We start from the raw sequence: 21531 nt of genomic DNA on the forward strand, positions 1-21531 counted from the left end.
CTATTAAAAATACTCGCATCTTCTTTTATTTTTTCAGACGTGAAAAATGGCCCAGCCTCAACAGCCAGGCCTCAGACCTCGCTGCCGAGGCGCTCTTCCAGAGTCCACCAGGACGAAGTGAAATCCTGTGAGTTATGATTTCACATTTAGTGGTGAGCACTCAGACATTTGTAAGTAAAACTGATCTCCCGGTTATTATCTTGTGTCTTCTGTTATAACCCAGTACAGCAAGCCAGAGTGTGGTAAACACAAGAAATCGACAACATGGCGGATGTGATCTTCAATATGAGGACGGAGGGACGGGATGAAGCCGGTATGCATTATGTTCATTCACTGCGTTTATTCCCGATTGCTCAATGGCTGGTTATCTTGTGCACCGAGTGAAAGAGAATAACATGAATGTATTTATTTGTATATATTTTTTATTTTTAATTAATTTATTTATCTCCACAGACACTTCACAGTATGGGGGTCACATGGATGTTGATCAGAACTCTTCAGGCACGTTCTGATGTCCGTGATGAGGACAGAGATGCAACTGTGTGTGAGTATCTAATATTTTCAAATGTTTGTGATATTTATTGCTTCAATATTGTTTATGTAAATATTTTGATTTTGCTATTTATTTATAATGCACAAAAATGTTTTCCAGCTGCGTCCAGGACCTGCTGCCCGTCATCCAGATGTTGGTCAAGAAAGAAGCAGGTAAAATTTATTACTAATCTAGAGATGTCACAATTCCCTGAATGATTCAAGTACTGTAAATTCAAGTAAATTTTATTGAGGCAAATTATCTGCCTCAAAGCTTCATTGAATTATGTTTTACTATTTATAGCACTATGTTTCAGATGGGTGATTATTTATTTTGCATAATGTTCTCAATTCCGTACACGAGTTGATGACAAATGCTAAGATTAGCAGCATAACCTCCAATTTTCAAGTTCGGTCCGGGGCGTCCGGGTAGATTTCATTGCTTGATGTCTGGGTTTTTATTGTTTTTCAGGTTGTTATGTCTGGTGCGATGCCTGGAATACAACAGCTCTTCTCCTGCTGGAGCTGCTGCCTTGTGACTGGATCAGACAGAACACAGTGGGCTGCGAGTTAGCGTAGCTAGACAAACTGGAAATAAATTTCCTATCATTCTTGTCACAACAAACAGGTGGTGTTGTGCATCATGGCAGTACATATGTGTTTCTGTCTGTGATGAAGGAGCCACATCCTGTCACTAACTTGGGACACAAAAGTTAAAAATAGCCGGACAAAGTGAGAGTTCATCTATTAGAGTGACTGAAGATGAATAGATAAACTAAAACAGGAGTATAGACATTCTTTTTATAAGCGTCTTTGTAGACCCACTGCTTTATTATTAAGTTGAATATAATTTCAGATTTTTGTATTTTTTTTCCCAGGTTGATGTAAAAAGTGAGCTATTATCGTTACTGGTTAGTCACAAGTACAGAAAAGTAAATGTTAGGGAAGCACAAATTTGAAAATTTGGGCCGATATTGATATATAGTATTAATACTTCTGTATTAACCAATATTTTGTCAATTTAATAAAGCAAGACACTTATAAAAAAAATTCCATAGTCCTGTTTTAAATTAATATTGTCTTATTCAGTCAACTTAACAGATCAACTCTCACTTTGCCCAGCCCTTCGTAACTTTTTTGTCCATGTGAGCGATGGGATTTGGCTCCTACTTCATACATAGAAACACATCTGCCAGCCATGTACATGCTGGTCTGTTGTGAGCAGAATGGTAGTAAATTTATTTTCCAGATTATCTATAAAGTTACCTTTACGCACAGCAGTCCGCTGTGCTCTGTCTATCCGCTCCACCTGCGTAAGTACAGATGGAGCCACGCACTTTGCCACTATTTGCTCAGTAGCTCAGGGAGGAAAAAGTTGTCGTGCTCTTTGCATCGCACATTTTTTAATCATTCATTTTAATAATGCCTATTGGTCCCCTTGGAAATAATAAAAACTTGGACATCAATCAATAAAATCACCCCGGATATTTTTCTTCTGAGGATTTTTTAAAATACCAAGTGCTTTTAATTTATTTTTTTTCTGTTTCTGAGTGTTTTCTATTTTTTTCCATTAAAGTTGTTTTATGTTCTGTAAGAATGCATTAATAGGATGTTTTTTGGAGCTTTCAATGTTTTGTGTGTGCAGTCCAAGCTGGAAGTTGCCACAAATGTTTTTTGTGGCAGTGTTTTTTTAAATTTGTCATTAAAATCTTTTATTTTTTAATGACAACAAAGATGCCTGCAGCTCATAATGGTTGTTCTGTGTTCACAGGTGATGGAGGAAGGCAGAGAGTACTGGCAGCAGAGGAGGTGGCATTCTGGGATGAGGGGGAGTCAGGATGGACTATGGTGAGGTGGAGACCCCCAGTTCCCCCAGCCAGGAGCTCAGTGACCTCAGGTCTACACTACAGGAGAGACGTCAGGCCTTTCCTGAACGCAGCACAATGTTGGACATGTTTGGACAAAAAAAACACCACCAGATGGTCCAGAAGTGGACAAGCATTTATGTCTTATTTTGTGTGGAAACAGTGAAAAAAGAAAATGAAATAAAAATAAAAATGTGTCTCATTTATGTTCCTCATATATGAACACATTGCATATAATATATTATTTCAAATGAATTAAGATATTTGCACGAGAAACTAGACCAAACATTTGGTAAAATTGTGCAATTTTGCAAGGAAGAAATTAATTAAAAAGCAAGTAAAGATTTAAATGAATCAATAATTTAGTTCACAACATTCTCACTAAACAAATATACAGTATTATACCCACAAGTGTGTGGGTATAGGTTTTTATGCCACCTATTGTGACATAAAAACAATCCAGGTGCATTTTGCTCGTAGTAAAACTGTTTCTAATGGGTTAAATTGTTGAATATGGCCACAGAGTTTTAGATTACAGTATCTCAAAAGCAAGTCAGAGACAGTTAATAACAAAAACATGTTCATTTAGTATTAAACATTTGCAGATGTCAACCAGATCCTACATCTTGGATATGTCAAGAGACAAGCCTAATCCAGAGAGGCTCCTCAACGCGGACTTAAAGAGTCCTGACAACGTCCTGGTGCCAGACACCACAGGACTTCCCCCGAGGTCCCAACTCCATGCCCCAATGCATCAGGGCTGATTTGGCAGCACAACGGGGGCACATATGTTAAAGACAATGCATGTTGACTCTGATCTTTGCAGGCTCAAGCAAATGCTGCTTTCTCATTCAGTTTTATGAATGGAGACTGATGCAAGAATGTGATAAATTTTTCACATCAGTCTGAACGGCCAACTTCTAAACTTTTCACTCACCCATAATTCTGATTTCCCATATGTGGTGCTAAACCAAATACATATCCAATAGTTTGTAAAGGTCATGTCACATCCAACATTTTTGTTATTGACATGAGACATGTTTCGTAATTCTGCTCCCCAAGAACCCAGACGCAGTAAACTGGGAAGTAAACAATGGCTGAACATTATAATTAGGAAAATTATGAAAGAAGCCTGCGTCAATGAAGCGAATCACATCACAATCCCACCACTCTTGGTTCCGACTACGCATCCAAACAGACTTCTTTACAGAACTTGCATTATTAGCTTCGTTTGTCTTGTCATCATCTTGTGACAATAATGTCGACTCCTTTCCTGAATAACTTTAAAAATCGATCCACAGTCGGCGGCATCCATTGTTACTTCTGAAAGCAATGCACTGCTGTGTGGCGTCAACGGAATTAAGCATTAAGACTTGTTGTGTGAACCTTAGACTGAGTCCCAAACTCTGGTCTTAAATACATTTTATCGGATAAATTACTCCCTCTCATGGACAGTGTAAATATCACATATTGTATGGGGGATGAGTGTTTTAGTGCTTTCAGGTTGACATTAAACCTTTAAGTCCTAAAAGGATTGCTGGCAATCCAGCCAAATTAGCAGTACCATAATTCCGCTATCTGAAAATTTCATGTTTTTGAAAAGGGAGACGTTGTGCTTTCCAGTCAATATCGGGTTATCACGGTAATTTCACCCCTGGCGAAAGGCGTAGCAGGGGGTGAAATTAATCTGAGGGGCATTCTTTTAATAGATAAGATAAGATAGATAAATCTTTATTGTCATTGTCACAAGGACAACGAAATTTAAAAGGTGCCATCAGTCAGTGCATATGCTTAAAAACAAAAAATAACTGTCTCACAATTCACACACAATGTAAGAATTAACAAATAACTGGGGAAAAAAAACAAAAAAAACTAATAAATAAGAACAGCCACATTCTCACATACATCATTCATGATGATTAATAGATGGTAAATTGCGAAAATAATTTGCTAGATATTGAAAGTTCCAGTTGTTACGAATAAATGGGTAAATATATTTACTCACAGAACAATTAAAGAACGGCATACAATTAAAACAAGCAAAAATATAAAATTTACGACATAAAGGGTTAAATTAGCATGTTTAATATGAATGAAAACTGCAGAAAACATTTTTTTCTAGAAATAGCTCCTCCTGGTGGAAACCAAAATCACTGCAACTTTTACATTTTAAGTCAACTCATTTATTTAACGGTATTCATCTGTTTTTCTTTTTTTTCTATAGTAACAAAATCAAACTTAATAGGGAGGAAGTTATACTGACCCAGCAACTGCAATAGCACAACCAAAATGGGCAAAACTAGCAGTTGTAAAATAAACTACATGCAACAATCATAGCAAATAATGAAGTGATTATAACAAACTACTCTTTAGCGACTAATTTTAGCTGTCACAAATCAACGAAAGTCGACAGTGTGTCAAAAATAACATGCAGCACTGGCTGTGTCTGGGCTTCATAACAGGCCAATCTCCACATTTTTTAAAACCTATTTTTATCCTCTGAAGGCTGGCTGAGCGTGAACTGAATGCTCTGCTTCATCCTCATACGATCCCACACATTCACACCCGCTCAGAACAACCAGTCTGTTGCTGCAAAGCTGCAAAGATCTGATGAGAGCCCAGAGTCATGCTGTAAGTTTGTGACAGAAGTTTTTTCCATTTCCGCTCTGTGCTCTATAGTCTGGGTTTCAACCCCTTGTTCAACTCTGTTCTCGTGAATAATTTTTGGCATCATGCAGAGCAGTTGGTATTGAAATTAACTGAATGTTTAGGCCTCATTTGATGAATTTTGCAGATGAAGAGGAAGGATACTAGTGCAAAAAGACAATTTTTTTTTTTGCAGTGCGAGAGCCAGAGAGGGTGGGACTGTGAGACTATCTGGGTCAGCTCTCCCTTCGTGTCGCTGCTGCCTCTCTACAAACCCCCTCTGGCTTTGTGTGTGTGTGAGTGCATGCATGTGTGGGTTGGGAGGGGGGAGGGTGGGACTACCCCAGTCAGCCGCTGCGTTCATGCCCTCACTTCGTTCCCATGCATGCTCACATATGCGCACATCTTTCACTTGTGGTCATGGGTTTCTTGAAAAAGTTCTCAAGAAGAAACACATTCACAGGCACCTGGACACAACATCTGCACAGAAAATAATTAGGTTTCCATTTTTCTTTCTGTGTTCAACTGCTGCTGGGGATTCCTGTCACTTTACGATACTAAAAGAGGAAAATGAATAACCAAACGAGGTGAAAAGATTTGCCCACCTAATAACGGCTTTTTTTTCATTCCACTGGCGGTTCAATCTAAGTTCACAGCACTGCTAAACATCCTGCAATACAAAATACAATTCACAGATGAAACAATGCCACAGTTTATCATCAACCTAAACGTTTATGCAGCCAAATCTCATAGTCGGTTAGATTTTATCATCCTCGGGTTTGCTTATCCACAAATCAAAAGAGGCAGAAGTGAACAGGTGCAACTAGAGTTCCAGGTTGATTATTCATTGACTAGTAATGGGGAGTGTTGGCGTAAAAAGTCCTTCTCTATCACAAACACCGTTTGCTGGTTTGGTTGGCTTATATTTTTGTTCACGGTGCTCCAAGATAGCGTGACTTTAATTTGAATGAAAAGCTTCAAAGCTTCAGCACCTCTCGGTTTAAGAACCAAATTCAAACTGGAAACGTTGAAGCTGGCAATGTTGAAAGAGATGCTGGATTTCTTCAAGCTATTGGAGGTATGTTTGCTAGAAAATAATAAATAGGTCAGGTCTGGGCTATGACGACAAGAAATTAAGTAAAAACTTGCAAAAACATAACAAAAAACTATAGCGTGCTCGAATCCAGCTATTGACTATCCAGTCTGCAATTTTGTGGTGTTTATTAAAATTTCATTCCTCAAAAACTGTCCTGTGGTACAACAGGTCATTGTATCTGTAACTTTAACATTACAATAACACCAACATAAAAAAATTTTAAAAAATCAGACTGAGATTTTTGGAACATCATTGCTGCAACTACGTTCTTGAACTCAGAGCCAATCAACATGTTTCAGTTAAAATCCAATCATTTTATGCTAATTGTTATTTTCTCCCCACACTTGTTAAAAAACTGCAGCAGGTGTTCTCCCCACATCTCAGTTGTTAGAAAACAATTTTTGGATACATTAATGTTGGCATCCTAGAGTTAACTTCAGTTTTAGTAACGCTAAAGTTAGCATGCTAACAGCAACAAAATGTTGTTGTTGCTAACACTGAAAGACCTAGCAACAACAATTTCGTATTTCGTACAGTCCAAACTTCCATAAAAAATATAACCAGTCAGGCCTCATATCAGTCATGACTCATAAACAGTCAAAAACACCTTCAGGTGGTGATAATTGTATTCTAGGTAGTCCACATGTCAAACTGAACCAGATTTGTTCAGAATTTCCGATAAAAGTGATTGTCTGGAAACAACATGGCCCTCCAGATATTTGGGACTAAATACTGATATGCTTTTTTAACCTTATTTAAATTAAATAAAGTGTCGCATTTAAAGGATTGTTTCATTTGTTTATTCTTTAAAGTCACTATATAATTGTTGAGCTGTGACAACAAGGTTCAGTTTTCTGAACGGGCCGTACTTTGGATAGAAGAGGACTTGCACCAGATTAGTCTGCTGGGAGGACAGGGAGGTCAGTTTCCATTGGTTTCCAGCTGAGGGTCCAAACATTGCACAACTCCTGTAACTGGAGTCCCTAACACCCACACACACACCAATCACACACATCCATGCCCCTCCCTGCGTGGCCTCAGCCCTGAGACGCAAAAGGACAAACTTCTTCGTACAAGACCAAGGGTGTGAAGAAAAATCTAGCGAAACTCACAGCCTGTGCTAGCTATCATGGTCATAAGGTTTTGGCTTGAGAGTCCTTCAACACCAAAAGTTAACATACAAATTTACAGAAGGTCATTACTTTAGCTCAGCAAATCCTTCCCCTCCCGGTCTCAATTTTCTTCCTCCTCTTGCCCTCCCTCACTTTGTGCTGTGTGTGTGTTTGCAAGGGTGGGGTTTGGTTAATAAGTGACATGGATGAGATGGGCAGATGGGTGGTGGCTGGTTGGCTGCAAGAGTACAAAAAATACTTCACAAAAATACCAAAACCTCAATGTAGTCCCAAATATTTAATCTTTTTGGAAGTTATGTCTCTTGGAATTTCCAAAAGGTCCTGAAGACTTCATCTAGATTTATGTTGTTCTGTCAGGCATTCAAGGAAAAATCGCAAGCATTTCGGCCTCTAACTCACACTGAAGGTTGTTCATTACATGTGAGATGACTGGATACAGCAATCAAAGTAAATGAAGAATATAACCTGTAGGTAAAATATGCTCAGGAATTATATGCTTAAGGAATATGCAAGGACTAAAAAATTATTTTTGGAACATTAACATTAACCAGTTCTTCCCCAGCCAGCTTTGTCTCCATGTGCAGTAGTTCCTCTTTTGGTACAAGCCACACCTATCCAGGTATTGCGCGCAAGGGATTTGACTTGACAACAGACTGCATTCGTCGATTGGCAGATAGACTGTATGAGCGAAGGCAATACTTTTAAACTCCTCAAAAACATCTCAACCACCATTTTCAACCCAGATGAGGACATAGTATGAGATGCAAATAGATTAATTCCACAGTTAACTTTTAATTTATCAATTGTGGCAGAAGAGAGCATGCAGCATCAACTGGATGGGGCAGCCTGCATCCAACAAGAGAAACTGGCTGCTGAAGGGGACACGCAAAATTACATCATCGGAGAATCAACCACAGTTCCTGCGCGCTCATGGTCCACCCAAGGTCCCACATTCCCACCAACATAGTGAGGAACACACTGCCAACGGAGACACACCCTACTGAGCTACAACCAAACCAGACATTAACCGGCTAGAGTGAGACGTGACAATGGAGAAGGGGCTTTGAAAAGTATGTGTATGCTGACCTCACAAGAGTTTGTTGGGGTTGAAATCGGAACAACAGGCAGGTTGGGCATGGAATTGGTGTAGGTTTTTTTAGAAAAGCTTTAAAAAAAAAGAACAACTACAGGCACATTGTTCTATCCTGTCCTCTCCCAAACTCTGGAGGTAGTCTCTTTTGAACCCTGCTTGGTGTTCAAAACGATGGTGAGCATCGTCATCCTCCAAGATAGAGATTGGTCCCGAGTGGAGGGATGGAATTTCCACTGGTTGTTGGAGCTAATCTTGATTGGCCGATAGAGGACGTTGTGAATTTTTCATGCTGCTACTCAACACAAAAATACATTTTCCTTATGAATGCCCACTAAACCATCACTGTATAATTGCAGGGTTGCAGAGGGTACTGGTCCCTATCTCCAGCGATCATTGGGCAAGAGACAAGGTACACCTTGGACAGATTGCCAGGGTGTCTATGTGTTGTAACAGGACAACACAAAGACACAAACAAGACAAACAACCGGACACACACTCATACATAAGTGAATGTAGAGACTAGTTAACTTAATCAAGTTTTTAGCTGTGGGAGGAAGCCAGAATACCTGGAGAGAACCCAAGCGCGCACATGGGGAACAAACAAACTATATGCCGTACAAATGTGACATCATTTAAAGTTTCTAAGTAGATGCTAATGCCATGCCCAAAAAAGCTGGTTGAAGAATGGGATGAGTGTGTGACCAGGCAAAGGAAAGAAGAAGCCAGGCTGTTGAACCTGTGGACAGTACTCCAACTTTTGAGGACCCTGTTTGTTGAATGAATTAACTGTTGAATCACCAAAATATGTTGTTTCTCCAATCATAAACATCCAATCCAATAAACAAGATAAAACAAGAGTCAATAGTGAAATAAGTTGCGGTAAAGGCACATTGCAACTGAAAAATGCATCCTTATGGTCTTTCACACTGGTTACGTTTTGATGCTGCTGTCGTCAAAACACCAAAATATGGGATAGGTCATATGCCAGTTGGCTTTCACTTTCAGAATTTTAATAATGTGAAGCAGCAAGAATGTCTACAGAAACTACAACCAGTTTTGGTTTTCTTTTCAAGTGAAGTTTGCTTTCAGACACACACCTACAATAATCCAGAGATGAACAGGAAGGAAGTGGTTCCTTAACAATGCTTTATATCTAAGAAAGGCTTCAGACCAAACTATTGTCTTGTATTTTTATGCTCTTAATCTAACGCATATTCCACATTTCTGTTGTAGAAAACTCTTATTGACAAGTTCTGAACAACATTGCTTCTATACTTTTTTTTAGTATGGTTTCTATTTTCATGTGGGTATCAGATCTTTCTGTATTTTTGCACAGAATACAGAAATAAAAAATAAACATGCCTAAGTAAGTATTGTTCTGTTTATTAAACATTTATTCTTACATTTTATTTATTATGCATTTCTACTCGCACATTGCTTTGCTTCTTATACTCAGAAACTTCACTCCAAAGGGACAAATAAATGAATATTATATTTAATTCTGATCTGAACACATCATGATTAACCTTTTTTTCATAAGATTCTTGCAATTATGAAGTATTTTTAAAGTATAAGATTTTTGTGCTAGGTTTATTTATTTACCGTACTTATTTATTCATATCACCAAAGGATTTAAAATTCAGAAAAATAGAGTTAAGAGATGTTGTTTATCTTGTAATTGAGCACTCTTAATTTAAGTCAACGCTGGTGGGAGACTAACAAATTCTGTAAATCTTTTGAACTTGATCTGCTATAAATGGGCTAGTTGTTATGCATGATGAATGTGAATTGATTTGGATTCCATTTCTTCAGTAGCACACATGATTTTTATTTGGGGGCACCTGCTACTGAAACTTTATCAATGTCTCTACTGCTGGAGTATAAATGGAAAAACCTCTATGCAACTTTTTTGATTATGATATTTTCTGCATAACTTCATACTTCATTCAGATGATAAACAATTTCTAACATCAACTCCTGCAATTCGCAACAGAAAAAAGGTGAGCAGACACTCAATCCGGTTACATCACATCAGCCTTGTGGCTGATAAAGTCCCAAATAGCACAGGAACTACAACAGGGCTACTTCTGCTTCACATCGAGCCACACAGAACCAACTTATCTCGGTTCTTCAGCCACTCCCTGACAATTTTACTCCCTCCACCCCTGCATCAGCTGAGAACAGCGCAACAACGCCCCTTAAAGGGCCATGGCCCCCTTTGGAGAGGGCTTACGTCCCAGGAAGTGGAAAGTTTGAGGTGAGCCGATGGTCTGAGAGGAAACAAGATACTTCTCTGTACCATGAGCATAAGGTGTTGAAACATCAAGGATTCACATGCAGCAGTACTTTGAGGTTAAAACTGTGTAAATAAGTGAGATTTGCATCTGGCATAATTAAAAAGATGTCAGAAAGCGTGTGTATTTATTTTTGCCTTCAAAGTAGTCAGCTGTTCTTGCAATTCTTTAAATCATCTTAGTCAAAAAGTCTCCAAGCTTTCTGAATGTTTTTCAGTGTTTTTCATTTGGATTTCAGCTGTGGTTTGTTTTGCTACCAAACTCTGACAACAAACTATTTGTCAGACAGAAAATGGTATTTTAGCAACAACAAAGTGTCAGACCTTTAAAGACACTTTTTTAATCCCTGTTTCCTACAATGACTTTAAAGTACTCTCTGTCAGCTTAAGGGTGTTTTTTTGTCATAAGAGATGTTTCTTCCTTTGTTTGCCATATGTCCCGTTTTCTCTTTTCTAATCAAAGCCTATTGTGAGAATATTCTATCATGGTCAGGAACACAGACTCATAATAAGACAAGTAAAGATTGATAGATAAATGACTGCCTTGAAGGAAAATCTCTATAAATAAGGAGTAGCTTAAGACTTACACAGTCAGGTAAAACACAAACTTTTAACTAACAGAACAAAAATGAAGACAGATTGATGGCTAACTAAATATGTATAGGTAGCTAGCTGCATATTGCTAACTAGCTAGCTGAATGTATGTAGCTACCTAGAAAGCTAGATAGAGAGCATTATTATTTAATGTTTCCTCCCTGAGACTAACATAATAAAAATTGTTGGAAAACACAGCAACATCCTAGAGCTAGAACCACTCTGTCAGGAGGAAATTTCTTAAAGTTCAAAGACCGACCAGTAGTTACTGGTGAAATATGGTGGTGAGAGTTTCATGCTCTTAGTAGAAAAATCTAGTTGGGATGTTTATCATATAAAGCTTAAGAAAAAATATTCAATCTGTAAATGTTGAGGAAAAGGCTCAAAATATATATATTTTTAAATATGTTCATTAAAACATTATCTTTTTATTTTGGGACTATCTATATAATTTATAAATTTCCTTCTAGCATTGAACATAATGAAGTGCTCATTTGCAGCGGAAACCAAATCACCAGCTGTCAGGCATTCACAGATCTATCCGCTGATTACATGATACCTCTGACTAAGATGTGTTTGACATTCCTCGGCAAGAACTGTCATGCATGTTCCTCAACGTCCTAAAGGACAAAGAAAACATGCTTCAAGGGAAATGTCTCTGCAGTTGGGAATCTGACGAAAACAAGGTCAGAGTCACCAAGAAATCTTCATATGCAGACATGTAGGAACTGACAGTGACACTTAACCGGAAAGGACGCAGAGATAACATCACTAAATGCAAACAAGAGGGCACAGGGGCATCACTTATTTTAGGTGTTTTTTGAATTAGTGGCCAGAGGCAGTCTGAAATAGAGTATTTGTCTTCCTGTAATGTGCAGCCCAAGTTTTATTAAAAGTTAATTGAAACAACTTAAAGATTTCCGTCTGTTTATATATATATGTGTGTGTGTGTGTGTGTGTGTGTGTGTGTGTGTGTGTGTAAACAGATTCCATATATATATAAAAATGTGTGGAAACGTTTAGAAAAATATGGAACTTACATTTTTTTCAATCTTTCCTTCCATTAACCTATCAGTCCATTTATCTGTCCATTTCCTTCTTTCCATACATCCAACTATCACCTTCTATCAATCTATCCATCCATCCATCCATTACCTTCTGTCTATCTACGTATCCATCCATTTCTATCCAGCCATCATTACTATCCATCCAACCAATACCTTCTTTCCATCTGTTTGTCTGTCCATCAATACATCCATACATACATACATCAAAATTAATATCAAGATATTTTAAAAAGGAACATAATCACAGCTGAAGTCGTACAGATGATAGTCATGTGTTACCTTGTTTGATCTGACTCTGTAAAAAACAAAAAAAAGACACAATAAAACACCAGATTGCAGCTTGTAAATGATCTAAGGGACAACGGAATTTTACAGCATGTTATTTGTTCAAGATCATAAGCTAGAAAAGGAAAAACTCCACCCTATGGCTTAGCAACTTGTAAAACCACCTTCAGTAGTGGTTGTCTGCATGACTATCTGTCTAGCACATCACTGTCGAAAGCTTTTGGCCCTCTCTTTTTCTACAACATTGCTTCAGTTGACTGAGATTTTGCAATGCCTTGGAGAACTGCAGGGGTTCACCTCAAGATGAACCTGCTGAGACATCGACACCTGGGAGGAATTCTCTCTGTAAATTTACAGACTTGCAACACTTCTCTGTTTGACAAGAAGCAACTGTTGCTTCCATAGGATCATTTCCTAATGACTTGTCTACTCGCAGGCGATCAGTTCATCAATACACTTGATCAGCACCTGCTGCTACTTACCCTCTTAATTATCCTCCATCAGTAAGGATGTGTTTTGATTTTCACACACAGTGCTGATGACTTTGTCCTCAGTCTTTCTTAAAAAGACTGCTTGGTGTGTTTTTCTCCCTGAGACATACATCCGTTTTACATTTAATACTAGGCTTAAAGTGACTGTGGCTTAGCTGCTATAGGCATAGTCTGCTTAAAGACTAATAACCTAATATTACCACTTTCCCATTTTTACCATAATCTCAATTTATGCATTATTTGCAATCATTGTAGGGACAAAATAAATAGCGTTGTATTCTGCTGAGGTTTCTATTGTTTAAGGTGAGTAGATCCTTTCTACTCTCACCAAATGCTTGCTCAGAACGAGGGTTTGCTTCAATCCCTCGTTCATATTTCATATAAAATTTTTCATATTTTGCAATAAATTGTCAACTGAATTTCCTCAATTTAATTTAAAGTTTAAATTAATTTGGCTCAGAATCTGACTGATGACTGGTCTGTACTGCTAAAAATGACAGCTAAATATTCAATTGATTTCAACTGAATTTAATTCCTGGATATGCATCCAATGATCATTAAGATATTTCTGTTATTGCAGCTCAGATTATTTGGTCTCTTACGGATTTTTTGCTTCACTGATTGCTTTTATTTTTTTTTATGACCAACAGATGCTGTAAACTGGAATTGAGCCAAACACGGCCCGTCTCCAGGGACCTCTCATCCTTTAAGTTTGTTTCTACAATTCAGTCGCCAGAAAAACAAAAGCTGCGCCACAGAGTAACATATTCTTGCCTTGCGGTCGCCTGAATGTTGGGTCAGACATAATAATAAAAAAACAACAACAGAACCACAAACACAGACGGTAAATGTGAGGAGCTAAACTGGGTGTGTCTCCATCTGGCAGGCAAAAAGCTCTCAGAGAGAGAGAGAAGCTGTCTGTTATCACACCACACCCTGCTGACGCAAAGCCGGCCACCAGTTCCCTACACACCCTCTTCCCTTTACACACTCACACACACACATATAGTCAACAGAAAGTTAGTTCACATTTTTCCTGTCCAAGCGTCAAGGCTGTGTGGTCAAAGCACCTCTCCAAATCTCACACCTAATTCAGAAAGACCAGCGGACACAACTCAGTGTGTTCTCACAAACATACTTATTCCAATCCGTAAAACACTATCTACATTTGTAGCGCATGTTTCAATTCAAACACAAAGTGATTTACGTCTGCTGAAACCAGGAGACAATGAGAGGAGAAAAAGTAAAACTAAATACTAATCAATAATTATCGATATCGACTGAAATGAAACACTTGTATCGTAACACATCTTTCAGCCATACTGTCCAGTTTTTTCAGTCATTATACCCAAACCTCTTGACCATAGATGAGAGTAGGAACGATAGCTTAACCAGCAAATTGAGAACTTCGCCTTTTGACTCAGCTCTCTCCTCACTACAACAGATTGGTACAGCGTCCGCATCACTGCGGACGCACCACCAGTCTACCTATTAATCTCCCGCTCCACTTGTCCCTCCTTTGTGAGGAAGACTCCGAGTTGCTTAAACTCCTCCACTTGGGCAGGAGAAGGTACAAGACTCTTTTTTTGGTTCAGGACCATGGTGTCAGATTTAGAGGCATTTAAAGGAAGAAAAAAAACAAGAATGGATTTGGTTTTCTATAGCCAGAGAGCCAGATTGGAGTCATCTCAATATGTCGCTAAAAACGATGTCGTCAAGTAAATATTTAATCGTCCCCATGTTGTATTCTGATTTTCTGTTGAGGATTATGTGTGCATTACATATACAGTAATCATACATTGGGATATCTGATCTTTTTGTTCATCTTACATAAACACTGATGCAGATAGGAGTTTTCTATTCCATTTCAACCTGATTTATAAGGGTAAGACCGCACAGTTAAAACTATATATTAGTTCAGCTGTTTTGGTGCACTGACGTAGACTTAAAGGGAAGCTGTAAACATCTTCATCTAGCAATGGTCTCCAAGATGCCCAAATGTTGGTGCAAAGGTTTAGCACAGAAACCAATAGCTTGGGAAACCCTCACTAATCATTGTGGTTGAAGTATTCCAAAACAATAAATAAATAAATTGCTTCTGATGAGCTTCTACATAAACAAAAGCAATGTCAAAAAGCCAATATTTACAGTTTAAAATGAGTTGTATCACCTGCAATAGATTGGAAAACCACAGCCCCAGGTGAGAACATGCTAAACATTGTGATAAGGCTACGCTACAGTAGAAATGAGAAAAAAGGAAAGCTTGTTGCATGTAAGGTATGTGTCTCTGCAGGTAAGTAACTTTTATGCCCTTTGGTAACTTACATTATACCAGCTAGTTCTTGAGGCCATTAGTTCACCCATCTTATCTAGCATTGTCATCTCAGTGAGGCTAAAAAGGGAAAGGTGGCATTTTTTTTAGAATAGCCCAGCAGGTGACACGTCTTCCTCTTTTTGCTTTTCACTAACCTACTTCTCAGGTAGTAGAAGTACTTCTACCTGAGTACTTTGAAAGGTGGCAGTATGTGTGTATGAGAAACATTTCAATTTCTTATTTCAACAGCTGATTTCCCCCCAGCAGGTACACAATGTGGTAAATGAATCATGGTTCAGTTTCACATTTGAAGTGCTCCATTAGGTTGATGCAAACCTCTCTTTCCTGATACTTTGCTTGTAGTTGTGACACACATTGAGAGCTCTACATCTGTTCTTTGACAGTCACTGAAGGAAAAATTGTCAATAAAGTCTAATTCAGTTTCACACCAACAGCTTGTTTGCCTTCTCCCAGTGCTCCCAGAGCAACCAGTCGGAGCTAGGAGGCAGATCTTAGTGCTGTCAACCAACCTCCATGTGGAACTGCTCCTTCCTCCCTCCCCTTTTCTCTGCTATGCTCAAGCATAGCCTGTTGTGAATGCTAGGCTAGTTAGCATGGCCACCAATGATGACAGATAAACAGTTTTCCTGTAAGGGTAAGTTGCAACAGACTGGAAAACCACAACCCCAGGTGTGAACATGAAGATGATTGACAGCGCTAAGACCCTCCTCCTGACTCTGATTGGATGTTTTTGGTCAGGAACGGTGCATTTCTTCAGACGACAGTAGTAGCTCAGGGAGAAGGTGGAGGAGATCAATCTTTTCACAGATTTTCTGTCTCAAATTACACTGTCATAACGTAATGGCAGTTTAACAAATATGTTAAAAAAAACATTTTTTATGAGTGACCATGCAGATTTAAAGTATTCATTTTTCACATTTCTTTTTGAAGTAATCTTGATAAATAGTCATCAAGGCTTTCCAAAGGTATTCAAAGAGCTTTTCTATAGACTTTCGATGCTCTTTTTTCTCATAGGGATCAAAACCGCATGAAAAGATTATAAGAAAGTGTCTGCTTGGGATGAAGAAATGCTTCATCTTAAAACTCTCACCGTTCTCCGTTCAAATCCAAGCTGTTGTCAGTGAGGGAGAGAGAGAGTGTGCTCCTGTTTTATGAATCTTTTACTTACAGGAATCCAACAGTGAAACAGACTTCAGAGTTTTATCAAGTCAAGTGGAGTAACGGTTTCAGACAACCACCAGCTGAGACTCCAGTTCAAAAGCCCGACCTCACAGCGATGAAGTCACAGGGAAAAGGGTGAGGGAAAACCATGGAGAACAGATGACCTCAGTCTTATTTGGTTTCATTTCTATTTTCAGCTGAAGCCCTTATCATCATTTTTATGAGAAACCCTGCAAGTGTGTAGCCTTTACCCTGAAAAAGAAAAAAAAGAAACAGATTATCTTCCTCCTCTCTCGGAACTGACACACCCACCACCCTCTCTCCTCTTCCTCTCGCCGCTTTCTTTCCCCTCTTTTCACTTTTGCTTTGTGGCCGCCTTGGCAGCGCCGCCGCGGTTGCCACAGAGACGGGATTCTTCACCCCCCCGGTGAATGACTGTGCCGTGGTTGGTGGGCACGGGGGGAGTCGCTCTGCTCCACCACCAACATCATCACCATCACCAGCCCTGCATCCAGGCTTAATCTAAGGTGACACGGCCACTGTCCTCACGCAAACACACGAGGCACAGCACGCCCACACACACACACACACGAGCGTGTCAACACCGGCATGCAGCAAACACTCGCAGCGAGAGGAAAGTGTGTCCCGTACACTTAACAAACCCCTTCTGTCCGCCACTACCGCACGCTCATTCACGTAATTTACATCACACGTCTCCACCGGACGCGCACATTCAGACCTACTCAGGCCTCCGTAGTGAACACGCCTACACACTTCCTTTCCTTTGAACATCCAGTGCCAACGTGTCTCCGCTCCCTTTTCAAAATCAAACTTAAAAGTCAGAGCTCGAAATCCTTGTTCTCTTCAACTGTAAATCAGAAGTTATGTTTACTGATAGGCTCATCATTTCATTAAATAAAATTAAAGAAGACAGTTAGGTCATTGGAGGGAAAAAAAGAGATTAGGTAAAGAAGCAAAATTGTTTAGAGCAAAGACCTTAGTGTGAAACCTGTAGTCTTAACAATTTCAAACAATTTAATCAGAATTTATTGTCATTATTTCATTCATTTGAGGATTGGCTGCTGTGTTTTGGACCACTACTCTGCTGTGAATCAGTTCAGGCCAAGTTTCATGTACCAGATTAGAGGAGTCCATGGTCAACTAACAGAGCTGCCATCGATGTTTTTAATGTGTATTTTGAAGAATCACATTAGAAAAGGTTGATGGAAGACAAAACATTTGAAATAAATTATTTAATTTTGTAAAAAAATAAATAAATTTTAAAAAAGGCTTTGGCTCTCACTTGAGGTAGTTTTGGACTTGTTAATCATTTTCTGGTCTGGTCATGACCTTAAGACGTTACCATGAAAACCGAAAGCTGTAGAGTCTGAGACGGAGCCCTTGTTTTGTTTTAAGGTAAATTTCCTGGGAAGTCCACTTTTGAGAATATTGAGTTTTTAAAAATATATTTTTGACCTGCAAGAAAGCAACTTAGTTTTCACACATAGTTTTTCAGTTTTTGCTTTGTTTTTCTTTAATACATAATTATGTTTTGAAATATTTAGTGGTCAATTTAAGATTTCATGGAAATGCTAAGTGTTGTACTGCAACCAAAATCTAGACATCTACATTTAGAGCAGCTTCATTACAAATAAGCAAATTAAAAGTTAAATCTTCTTTTATGATATTTTTGAACATAACACTGTGTGATCGGATTTTACGGCCACACATTTTGAGACAGCCTCATTCCCACAGAATGATTTCCAACCCATCTTTACGCTGATATCATCGCCAGAGTCAGGATGTGAACGTATGTGTGTTTACACACAAGTAAGTGCCTCTGAGTCCTCTGGAAGTACAACATGCTGGTAGTAAACCTCCAGCTTACTGGCATGCTTTCACTTGCACTAAGTGGCATTTATGATGAAAATATCCTGTGTTTAGAGTTTATGATTTCAACTGGAAGGCAAAACAGAACAAGATGTAATCAAAGAAGAAAACGATGTGCTGCAATATTTTTAGCCAGACATTATACACTAAAGGATATAAATCACTAAAATACTTGAATGATGGCTTATTAATTTGACCCCCAGTGACACAGTGAACAGCAGCAAATAAAACGATGGATACAAAACTCATAAAAAAAAACAAGATAAGCGCGGAAAATAAAAAGTAGAGCAATTCAAACATGAATAGGTGTGTTATTACAGCCACAGCCCTGACAAAGCTGAGCGCTCAGGAGCAGAAGCCCACATGACAAATCCTGTTGACCTTTCATGAACTTCACATGAACTTCAACTCTGCTTCCTGCGATTTGCTGACATCAGAAGAGACTGGGCGTGTTTTCCAAACGGCCACCACCACGCCTGCGTACACGAACAACGCTGACAGATGCCTCCATCAGGCACATGGGAAAAGTTTTCCAAGAGGTGCTGTGGGCAAATTCAGATCTGATCTTCTCTCTAAATAGACCTGGTGTAAAAACATCCTTACACAAAGCCTGTAGCTAGCCAAGTAGAAAGCTATTGTCGTACTTCTTCATGTGCTTGACATGCTGTAGCATTTTTATTACTGTGGTTATTAGAAAAATTCAAGTTACAGCATAGATTTTACAACCTGAGTACAGAAGACAAACACACAAACTACAACAGTTATCTCTCTAAATGATTGGTAAATGGCAAAAAAATGTCCATGTTTGAAGATTCACTTCATGGCAGTTTGAACTCGTGCATTTCAAACTTCCTGTACTGCAATGCAAACACTGGCTTGGACATGAACAGGAACATTAGAGATTTGGCTTCAACTATTATTGTTATTCCTTCTTTATAACAAAAAAAGCCAAATGAATCCAAAAGGATCTCAAAAATAAAAAAAAATTTTTAAAAAAAAAGAACGGCTTCTACAAGTTTTGAACTGTTACTTTTTGAAATTCCTGTAGTAGCGCTGTAGTCCTAACGTTATAGCTTGGTCAATAGAGATTTAGTTTCAAATAAGCATGTCTTTTTGGAGGTGTCTTCTTTATTACTGAAAAAAGACACATAGATCATTAAGTAATGTTTGGGAAATAACTCATTGGAGCTTTAAACTAATGCTGTTGTAACTTTGAGTAGCAGGAGTGCTTACATTAGCTTTGAAATAAAACAAGAGATTTAGTTTCAAATGAGATTGATGTTATTTGGGGCTTTCATTAATAGCAAAAAATCAACAAATGAATAATTATATAACTTTTTAAATAATGCCTTACCAAAGCTTTGAACTGATACTTGTCTGCGCATAGCAGCTAGCTGCGCTGCAGTGCTAACGTTGACTTGTTCAAAAATAAATTTGGTTAGTTTGGACATTTTGGACATCTGTGATTCTCTATTACAGCACTCTAAAAGCTGAGGCTTTTGTTCACAAGATACAATAATCACTATACCAATAATCAATGGTAAGTTAGTAAGCTAACGATAAAAAAGATCTCCTACAAAATTTCTACATTTTGTAAAGAGGAACTTCACGAGAGTGAAAACTCTGTCGTTTTCTATCATTGTCAGAGCTTAAAGAGAAAAGAACTTTTCATCGTTTTTAAATGTCAGAAAGTCCAATAATCTTCACTTAAGCGCTTAATGTAGGCAAAACAGAAGACAGAGTTTAATCAAATCCTGTAAAAGATTTTTTTCTTTTCAAACCACTACAAAAGATTATATAAAATAAGGATTTAAATGACAGTTAAAGGAAAACTTGAAGTGTCATTTTGTCCACATCATCTCATGAGACAATGAACAATAACCTAGATAGACTTTCTGTCATCTCATCGTCTGGCTAATACTTCTTTCACAACCACAATTGCTTTGTTTTTTTTTATTGCTACCAGCATGGACGTCAGTAACTTTAATTAAATATCATTGTCTGCTTCTATTTTGTCTAAAAGAGCTTTTTCAACATAAAACGTAACAGCTGTTTGCCGTTTAACAGTCTGTGTCAAACCAGTGTAGACATTAACAACATGCAGTATATGAAATAATATTTACCAAAGCCAGTCTACTAATATTTTAGAAATATTATTTGATATTCAAAAGACAGAGGGTCAGAGGTCAGTCTCGGATAACTTTTCAGCTCCAGTTAGGCTGCAACGATGAAGCTTTTGAAAGCCATACTTTTACATTTTGATTAGAGAGGGGCAAGAAACAATTGCATTTTCTTTTTGTTTTCATGTTCAAGACTAACTTCTTCAAAAGTCTGATTTCCTGCACAACATACAACAATAATCACTTCTTTAAAGCACATAAAAGTTCATATTTTAAACTAATGTCATCTTTTGAACATAACAAATTAAAGGAAGCTGAGAACAGGACTGGACTGATGGTTTCCATTATGACTACTGTAAACCAAGACCCTCTAAAATTTTCAGACTGAAGCTTTTAATGATTGTTTGACCTTTTTTGGTTGTTTTAAATCATTATACATTTTATCAAAGCATTATAAATGATTTACAGATATAACTGTTGACATTTTGTATTTATATGCACGCTCGTATTGATTTTTTGAAACTTCATAAACATAACTTTTTTATTTCTGTGTTTAACATGCATAGGACGGATGGAATGGCACATAGTTCAGATTGTTTCGCAATATTTGCCCTCAGGATATAAAGCTGCTGCAACGCAACCAATTCCAGGGAATAAATTGTCTCGGTAGTTTCTGCAGAAGCCTGTTAAAAGCCTATAAAAGTTTAAACTAAGTGCTGGTTTTACTGCCAGGTACCACAACAACAACAAAAAAAAAAAAAACGTATATTCATGATGAAACCAATTTTTATGCGATATGATTTATGGTGCGACTCTAGTGGAGTCTTAAGATCTTGTTTGCGTGTTTGTTTTGTTTTTTCCTGCTGGATGAAGAGAGTGGCTTTGTGGACTACTCATTCCCACCATAAACCCAGAAACGGAGGGAATCGCT

The 21531-nt window shown here is 38.2% G+C and overlaps 1 protein-coding gene and 1 long non-coding RNA gene across 2 annotated transcripts in view; one reads left to right on the forward strand and one right to left on the reverse strand.

The window, feature by feature from the left end:
* The window catches only part of klf8 (Kruppel like factor 8), a 73172-nt gene that overhangs the window by 40070 nt on the left and 11571 nt on the right, over nucleotides 1-21531 (reverse strand). The gene's annotated exons all lie outside the window — the stretch shown is intronic.
* LOC114152488 (uncharacterized) lies at nucleotides 46-747 on the forward strand. Its single transcript, XR_003597123.1, has 3 exons — nucleotides 46-313; nucleotides 454-544; nucleotides 653-747. It is a non-coding gene; the product is annotated as an uncharacterized LOC114152488 (long non-coding RNA).

This window comes from Xiphophorus couchianus, chromosome 11 (assembly GCF_001444195.1).
Source record: "Xiphophorus couchianus chromosome 11, X_couchianus-1.0, whole genome shotgun sequence".
NCBI lineage: Eukaryota > Metazoa > Chordata > Actinopteri > Cyprinodontiformes > Poeciliidae > Xiphophorus > Xiphophorus couchianus.